The following is a 10,043-nucleotide window of genomic DNA, read 5'->3' on the forward strand; positions in this document are numbered from 1 at the left end:
GTCTGCCTCAGTCATTGAATCCCGGCCAAGAATGTGACCAACTCCCCGGGCCGGGCTCTTCCAGGAACAGCGCCCGCCTCCCCCTTCGCGCTGCGCCCAGACCGGCCGGGATGTGCCGGGATCAGCCGAGCCGAGCCGAGCCGAGCCGCTGCACGGGTGGCCCGGGCCGAGCCGAGCCAGTGCAACCGAGCCCGACCGCGCCGAGCACAACCGAGCCGATCCAACCCCAGCTGCGCCAAGCCGAACCGAGCTGGGATGTGCCGAGTCCAATTGAGCCGAACCGAACCGAGCTGTGCTGAGCGGTGTCGAGCCGAACCGAGCTCTGCTGAGGGGTGTCGAGCCAAACCGAGCCGTGCCGAGCTCAGCCGAGCCGAGCCGAGCCGCTGCACGGGCGGGCGCGCGGCGCAGCCCCGGCGGCAGCGCCGGCGAGGGAGGGAGGGAGCGGGGGGAGGATAAACTGCTGGGTTCACGGACCGCCGCGCCGCCAAGGAGGGGCGGTAGGGCGAGGGCTTTTTCCCTCTCGCCGCTGGATTTCTGGCAGCGGTGAAATGGAACGGGCGCGGGGAGCGGCGCTGGCCGCGCTCGCACGGGCACGGAGCGTGTGTGAGCGCTCACGGCGCCCTGCCCGGCGTCAACTGCGGGCACACACCCCGAGCCGACAGCGATCACAGGCGTGAGAGCGCGACTGATGGGCGACAACCGCGCGGGACGGGAGAGCATCCTCGGGGCGCCACGGGGCACCGGAGCCCCGAACCCACTGAGCGCTACCGGCGAGCGACACACGTGTGCTTCTCTGTCCCGACACACGTGTGCTCCCTTTCTCCGACACATATGTGTTCCCCGCTCCCGGCACACGTCACACGCTCCTTCCACCCACAGGCGACGCTCAACGCGTGGAAGGAGCGAGAGGCGCAACCGCAGCACGGGTGGCCAGGGGCGGGCAGGGGCTGCGGGCTGTCTGAACCCTCGATGGAGCAGGAAGGCAGAGGCAGCACTAAGGCTACGCTGGTGGCACACAGGGAGCTCCTGGGCTCCGCCCGCGGGACCGGGGCTGTCCGCTGTGTCCGAGACTGTCCGGAGTGCCCGGGGGCACCGAGCGCCCCCGCGCGCCGGGGACGGGCGCCCTCTACCGACCGATGAGAGATCACCGCGACCGCCCCGCACAGCCGCGGGACCGGGGCAGGAACAGCGCTGACCACTGACCGGGGCAGGAACAGCACTGACCACTGACCGGGGCACGGACAGCACTGACCACTGACCGGGGCACGAACAGCGCTGACCACTGACCGGGGCACGGACAGCACTGACCACTGACCGGGGCAGGAACAGCACTGACCACTGACCGGGGCACGAACAGCGCTGACCACTGACCGGGGCAGGAACAGCACTGACCACTGACCGGGGCTGGAACAGCACTGACCACTGACCAGGGCAGGAACATCACTGACCACTGACAGGGGCACGGACAGCACTGACCACTGACCGGGGCACGGACAGCACTGACCACTGACTGGGGCACGGACAGCACTGACCACTGACCGGGGCAGGAACAGCACTGACCACTGACCGGGGCACGAACAGCACTGACCACTGACCGGGGCACGAACAGCGCTGACCACTGACCGGGGCAGGAACAGCACTGACCACTGACCGGGGCTGGAACAGCACTGACCACTGACCGGGGCACGAACAGCACTGACCACTGACCGGGGCTGGAACAGCACTGACCACTGACCAGGGCAGGAACATCACTGACCACTGACAGGGGCACGGACAGCACTGACCACTGACCGGGGCACGGACAGCACTGACCACTGACTGGGGCACGGACAGCACTGACCACTGACCGGGGCTGGAACAGCACTGACCACTGACCAGGGCAGGAACATCACTGATCACTGACCGTGGCACGGACAGCACTGACCACTGAGTGGGGCATGAACAGCGCTGACCACTGACCGGGGCATGGACAGCACTGACCACTGACCGGGGCATGGACAGCGCTGACCACTGACCGGGGCACGGACAGCACTGACCACTGACCGGGGCTGGAACAGCACTGACCACTGACCGGGGCACGAACAGCACTGACCACTGACCGGGGCACGGACATCACTGATCACTGACCGGGGCAGGAACATCACTGATCACTGACCGGGGCAGGAACAGCACTGACCACTGACCGGGGCAGGAACAGCACTGACCACTGACCGGGGCAAGGACATCACTGATCACTGACCGGGGCAGGAACATCACTGATCACTGACCGGGGCTGGAACAGCACTGACCACTGACCGGGGCACGGACATCACTGATCACTGACCGGGGCAGGAACATCACTGATCACTGACCGGGGCAGGAACAGCACTGACCACTGACCGGGCAGGAACATCACTGACCACTGACCGGGGCACGAACAGCACTGACCACTGACCGGGGCACGGACAGCACTGACCACTGACAGGGGCTGGAACAGCACTGACCACTGACCGGGGCACGAACAGCACTGACCACTGACCGGGGCACGAACAGCACTGACCACTGACAGGGGCTGGAACAGCACTGACCACTGACCGGGGCACGGACATCACTGATCACTGATCAGGGCATGGACATACACTGTGTGTGGCACAGACACCCCTGACCACTGCCCAGGGCACACACATGCACTGACCATGGCACAGACACCTCTTGCCTAGGGCACTGATATATCCACTGCCCCTAGCACAGACACACACTGGCCATAGCATGGACATACACTGGCCATGGCACAGACTCCTACTCCCCATAGCATGGATATTCACTACCCATAGCATGGACACACACTAACCATGGCATGGACACCAACTGATCACAGCACAGACACCCACTGCCCAGGGCACAGACATGGCACTGCCAACTCCATTATGGATTTATTATTCAAGTCAGGAGTCAGATGCTCTTACTTTCTACTAAGATTAAATTTCAAAGAAAAGAAACTGTGTTTTCTCCCATTTTCCATGGACTGCATGCCCAGAATTCTAACAAACATTTCAACCACCACTTAGCATCACCGTAAGGAACGAGCTGAAAAAGTTTCCACTGTTATCACAGAGCTCTGTCAATTGTGTGCCAAAAAGGGCTGGGGAGCACTTTCACACCAGCACAATTGTTAATAGTGTTTGTAATGCAACAAGGACTTCAAGCACTGCTCATCCATAGAGTGTGACTGAGGGACACAGACACTGAATTTTGGACAGTCTCATCTGGAAGAGTTCAAGGCAGTGGAACAACAGAAAAAACACATCAGGACTAAAGAGGAGGAGCAAACAGACAAATATCCAAACAGTGCTTAAAAGAGCAATTGGAAAACAAACCCGCTGTGATTTACTCAGACTCATTGTAATGGGGCAGGGCACACACCAAGCTCTTGTGTTTTATTTGTACTTTTATATTCTGAAATCCCATTCAGAATAAAGGGAAAAGGTGTAAGAATTGTATAAGAGCTTTGACCTTGCCCCTAAGCCAGCATTTCCCCTTAGAGGAAGCCACTCTCACATACCCAACTTGGACATCAATCCTCAAAGTGCTAAATGGATTCAGAAGAGGCAGGAACCAAACACACTGGTCCAGGTCAGCAGCTGTGTCTTCATGTGCTCAGAGAAGACACTTGGAGGATCTTCACCGAATTGCTTTAATAGAAAGACACTGGTAGCAAGAAGGACCCTTGAAGTTTCTGTTTCTACAATCCATCACACGTGGATTTGATCCATGAGTGGGATTTTTTAGATATTACCATAATACCAAGATCTAAAGATGGGATTTAACAATTTAGTCCATACAGTCCTTGTTGATTCCTGATGCTAAAGAAGTAACTACATAAAGAGAAAGCAGGCCTGGAATATTCCATAGTGGGTAACATGATAATCTAAATGGTTTTAGTTAAGAATAACTTTTAAATTATATTATTCAGAAGGTACATACAGTACCTTTCGATAATATGAAGGACATCCACCATTTCCAAACTGAAGGATGTGCTTTGGTAGAATGAAAGCCCCTCCCAACCTTCAGTGTCCTCTTAGAGAAGCTCTGACCGTGACTGTGACAAGGGAGAAGCACCAGACACACAGTGAATTCCCCCAGGGCTGTGGCAGTTGACCAGACTGTCATCAGAGACACTGGGATACAATGGGGACCAGCAGCAGGATCACTCCCTAGATGGATTTAGTGCAGTTTCAGGCATATTTTTTTTTAAATCCACTAAAATTTAAATGGCCAGATATACTCAAACATCACATATGGAGTTCCTGATTCTTTTAAAGAACCAAACTAATGCCTGCAGGAAGTCTGGACAGCAGTGGAAAAGCTTCTCAGCTCTGTTTTTATTTTTTTCACTCCCTCTCCTTCATCCCCTAGAAAGAAAGGACAGCAAGCAGTAGTTACAGTTCATTTTAAGAGAGGTGCCATTTTCTCTTCCAAATGACTTTTAATGCAAGTAAATCACTGGATGGTGCAACAGATTGTTTATGGGTGGAATTCGTAAATGGAATTCCTGAAGCAGAGGGGACTACGAAAGAGACAGGAAGGATGGTCTTGTGGTTAAGACAGAAAACTCAGGACATCTGGGGTCTATTCCCAGATCTCCCACAGATTTCCTGTTGCCTTGGGCAAGTTGCTCAGTCTCTCTGTGCCTCAGTTTCTGTATCTGCAATAGTCCAGCAGTGAGCAATTGGAGTGGCAGCTTCCAAACTGAAAACCATAACGGGACATCTTCAACTCCTGCAGTAACAACACAGCAAAACTTGCACGTTTTTACATCCCACAGACTCTGCAGAACTAACCAGCAGCAGGGCAGGAGAAGGGGGAGCAAAAGGAGCCATCATGTGGCATTAAGATGGCAGTGGCTTCTCAAGTGAGTGCCACATCTTAAAATCAGAATAATCTGTCCCCCAGTCACTGCTTGTCTTGCTCCAGTTCCAAAGCCCTGGAACTGGAGAAAGGAGTGGGGAAAAATATCTCCGAGGAAGGGCCCTAACACCACAGTGTTTTTCTCACTCTCTCCCTCTTCTCCTCCCCCTCTCCATTGGCTTCAAGGCCAACAGCTCCTGGAACACAAACACTCTTGTAAACTTCTGAACCACACAGCCCTATGGTGGGTGGGTGTTTGCTCCCTGCCTGCCAGTTCCAATCCACCCACAGATTCCAAAGGCCCAGAACAAAAAGCAGACTCCATTTTCCATATTTAACAGGCAGCTCTCTTCCCTCCCCATCGCCTTCACTCGGTGCCTCTCCCCAGCACCGGGTCCCACCTTTTGCACGTCCCCCGGGCTGGGGGGATGTTTGTGCCTATGTTTGTACACACAGAGCAGAAGTGTGTTCCGAGAGGGTTCCCCCCAGCCCCCTCTGGTTCTCACTGCCTGCCTGCTCAGGGAGAGCTGGGGATTAGCAAGGGCTGCGCTGCATATTGCAGCTATTCCACAAAACGTTTGGGAAGGGCCTATTGTGAAGATTGTGAAGAGGGAAGGGGGGGAGCGTGGGTGCGAATGCGACACGTCAAAATTCCTGCTGCAGCTCACATTAGACAGCACAGCCCTTGGAGCAGCCAATTTCCACTTTCTCCATGCTTGTACTGTACATATTCATTGCTAATTGTGGCAGAAGTAAAACAATTTCTGCATGGCCAGGATATTTCCTTCCCTCTTTTCCTTTAGAGATTATAGTTTATCAAAGTCATCGTTTTCACTGATCAATTACAGTGAATTTGGGGAATGCCAAAGTATGCAGAACCTGAGGAATAAGGTTTCAAACTCTCTGTTGGAAAGCATTATCTGAGAGCCAAGTAGTTTTCTTCATTAAAATGTTTCAATTTTTCATCAACACGCATATTCTGCTTACTGAAAATTACTTCACAAATGTGAACTAAATTATCTTTTTGGCCAAAATTAATTTTGAAACATTTATTTTAAAAACCCACTTCTTTCTGTACCTATTTCTCTGAGATATGCACTGAAATAAGTGAATTTAAGACATCTAAAAAGTCACCAAAAAAAGTTTCAAGAATCAGTCATATTTAAGATAAACAAACAAAAATTTTCTCTGTCTGAGAAGGTCAGCAATAGACTCACTAAACTAAAACAGTCTTTGTTTTTTAAATGAATGGAAAAGTCAACTATTTACAGCACACTTTTCAGGGCAAAGAGCTCAGAGAGGTGGCTGGGACTTTTCAGTGATGGTAGCAAGGCTGTGTTTTAGGGCTTTGGTCCAGCTCACTGATTTTATTTTACCACAGGAGCAGTTTCTCCCAGAGAATCCCATGGATTCAGAACTCATCATTATTTCCTTAACCTTTTTCCAGATTCTTGGCTCTGTTCAGCTCAGCTCCATGGCCTGTCTCCTGTATCTTCCATATCCTTCCCAAGTACAGAACCCCTTGGTCATGGCCCGTTGGCCATATATCCATTATGAATACATGTAATGAACATATGACCCACTTAAAACATGACTTGCTCTCACCTAAAATTCGTATTTAATTTGCAGGAAATAATAAGGCATTCTAGGAAGAATGAGAGGTGAGGGATTGTTAAAAGCACAGGAAAGAGTTCTCCATTTTTTGGAATTTTTTTGTCCCAAGTTGCCTGGTATGTTGCTCAGGGCTACCCCTCCCTCTCTCACACACTCTGCACCTACATGTCCCGGTGGACGCTGCCAAACACCTCATTAAAAAAAAAAAAAAAAAAAAAAAAAAAGTGCTTGCTACCACCAATAAAAAAATGAATTCACTGGGAAAAATCAGAGTCAGAGAAGGGAATAAGGCTGGAACTCTTGGGATTCCCAAAGGAGCTCACAGAATAGGCCTGTAGGGAGTCAGGGCTGCACAGACTCTTTGCCATTTACATTAACAGCAAATCTTTCATTTTTCAGCGTAGCCACCAATAAGCAAACAAGGCAGAGCATCCACATCCAGCACAGGCAGGGACAGGAGCACCAAGCCAATGCCTTGTCCCTATCAATAGTGCACAGAACTGCTGCTGTCCACCCTCAGCAGCTCCTCCCAGAGCCACCATCACCATCCTAGGGAAGAAAAATCAACTCATTTCAAAGTGGATTTAAGCAAGTCTCTCCCATAGCTTATCCCAAAGCAATCAGCATTATAGGCAGTGTTCCAGCCTTGCCCTACAGGAGCTCCTGATCAGCAAAACCCGAGCTGCAGCAAACAAGGTGGGTGACCTGCCCTCCCTCCCCTCCCACACACACTCTGCCATTCCCAGGTCTGGGAATGCTGGCTGGATCTGCTGCAGTGCTGGGATGAGTAAAGGCAGCAGAGCTGGGCTCCACAGCCAGTGTGACCCACCTATGACAGCAGCAGTGACATGGCCTCACTCCCACCTCACCCAGAACCCACAGGCCAAGCATTGCCTCCCTCCACAGCCTCTCACAGACTCCAGGGAATTCACCTCCCTCTTCCAAAATCTCATCCACCTTTGAGATCATTTCTCATCATCAAGCTATCTGTATTTTGCAAATAATATTGATAAGCGTAATGCGCCTTTACTACAAAGACTCTGTCAGATCTTCTGATCTGCTCTCTGGGTTTTTATCACCACGGCTTCTGATCCTGGTGTCTCACCTCATGTCCTTTGGTACATCCTTTACAGCACCTCAACGTCCAAAATCATGGCAGGGAATGAGTCTGCTTGAAATTTATGACCTCTTCCCTCTCGTTGTAAAGTGATCCCTGTCTGCTGGTCTGACAGGTGAACCTGCAATTTATTGTAGAGGCCTGTGCCTCCTATAAATAACACATGAAGCACCAGGCACTCTGTGGAGATCAGTGCTTGCATCATCACTTTACTCATTCAGAACGTGCTGTCCTAAAAATCCTGGATTTCTACTCCTTTCTCACAAATTCTTATGCAATGATCTCATATTTATTTCATTTATGAGCTTTCTGAATGAACCTGTGATTAAAGCACATGCACAGCTCATTAGCATAATGAGATTTTTCCTACAAGCATGTAATGAAAATGAAACAAATTCATTCTGTCATTTTACAGATGTGGAACTGCAGAACAGGGAAGATATACAAGTGGCTTAAGGCCACCCTGCAGATCTTTATCACAAGCCAAATCTTTTACCAAGTTAAAATCAACTTTTAACTTCATTACTGGGTTTTTTCCTAACAAAACTCCATGATAATCCTAGAACTACTCCCAGATCAAAGGTATGCAATAACAGAATCCAACACTGAAAAACAAAGAGGTCTGGGGTTGTTTGAATTTTTGTTGGGTTTTTTTTTTTTTTTTTGTCAATAAGACCTATTCCATACTCCAATGGACAAGACAGGCTGTGTTTTGAATCTGACACTTCAGTCTGGTAGAAGCAGGTAGTGAAAGTCCCCCACAAGATTTGTATTTACTGAGGTGCCTGATTTAACACTGCCCTGTTCTCTTTTTCAGGAAAAAGGCATTGAACATTTTTGTTTCTAGACAGCATCAACTGTCAGACTAGCTTTTACATAAAGCATTTTTATTTCAAGCCTCTTCAATTTTTAATTAGCTGTGTCAAAAGAGAGGAGTACAAAAGCTGATGACAGGAGACAGTGGGGCAGCAGGTTTCCAGTGTCCCAGTCCCTGTGTCCCAGCAGGACATTTCCACAGCCTGCCCTCTTCCAGCTGCACAGAGCACAGAGGCACTGGGGATTTCCAGCAGGACCTGCTCAAATGAGCTTCCTCCAGACTTTCAGAGAGTTCCACTTCTGTGTCCAGCAGTTCTGCACTTTCAGGGCTTCCTATGGCTACAGGAATGGCATTTATGTAGATTAAACCCACTTCACTTACGTGGCCCTCTGACAAAGAATGGTGCACAGAAAAAATAATTAGGGTTTAAGATTATTTTAAGCAAGAGATGAGCTCATATCTAGTAAACTTCTAAACTATTCCTGGGTACAGCATTTATATTAAAATAATGAACAGTGACTGTGAGAGGAAGGACTGCAGGAAAGGCTGGCTGTGCTCAGATTCCCCTTTTCATCTCCACCCTTCAAAAATTTTTATTAGATTTCTTCCCTGCACGTGGCAGGCTGACAGTGGGACTCTCTCTCCACTCCCCCTACCATCCATCATGTAATCCAAGCCCATCTTGAAGCAATGATCCTGTCTGTCCCGTGCTTGCTGCAGCATCACCACTAGGACCAGGATCCATCAGGGAATGTGCCAGCTGGCACCTTTCCCTCCCCTCTGCTTTCTTTCCCTGTGCAGGAGAAACCATTCCTTGCCTTCTGGGGCCAGCACTGGACCCACACTGTTCCTCCTAATGAATGCAACCTGTTCTAACGAATGTGAAGCTTATTTGTGAGTGTGGAGCTGCACTCAATTGCCTGACATTTCACATTTCTCACCATAAATCTGGGTAACACTTTATTTTAATTACTGGGACATTTTCTAACTTTTATTGTTTCTGGCAAACACAGGCAAAATGAGCTCATTCATTATATAAGGTATGTGAGCTATTTCTTCAGGGGAAATTGTGTTCTATATTACCCTTGCTATGCAACAAGATGCCATTCACCTCCCTTGTACATGTCATTAATTGTCACATAGACTGAGAAGGACTAACTCATCTTTTCCTGAATGATAGAGACCTTGAAGGTTGATATATCCATCCATCCATCCATCCATCCATCCATCCATCCATCCATCCATCCATCCATCCACCCACCCACCCATCCATCCATCCATCCATCCATCCATCCATCCATCCATCCATCCATCCATCCATCCATTCATCCATCCATCCATCCTTCTGCATTTCTAACACACCCATTAACTGTCAGCAGCTTTGTCACATCTCCACTCCAAAGCTGGTGAAGGCACCACATCAATGTGATACAGAGGAAAGTCCAAAATGCAAATTTCAGACCCTGGTTTGATTTTGCTGAGGTGATTTTGTCTATAGACACTACAGAGGAGACAAGGAACAAGCTGGTGAGTGCTGCACTGCTCAGGGAGATGCTGTGTGTGAGGACTGGGCACTAGAGCCTGCATTCAGGGCCCTGGGGAGGCACA

Source organism: Cinclus cinclus, chromosome 23 (genome assembly GCF_963662255.1).
Source record: "Cinclus cinclus chromosome 23, bCinCin1.1, whole genome shotgun sequence".
NCBI classification, from domain to species: domain Eukaryota; kingdom Metazoa; phylum Chordata; class Aves; order Passeriformes; family Cinclidae; genus Cinclus; species Cinclus cinclus.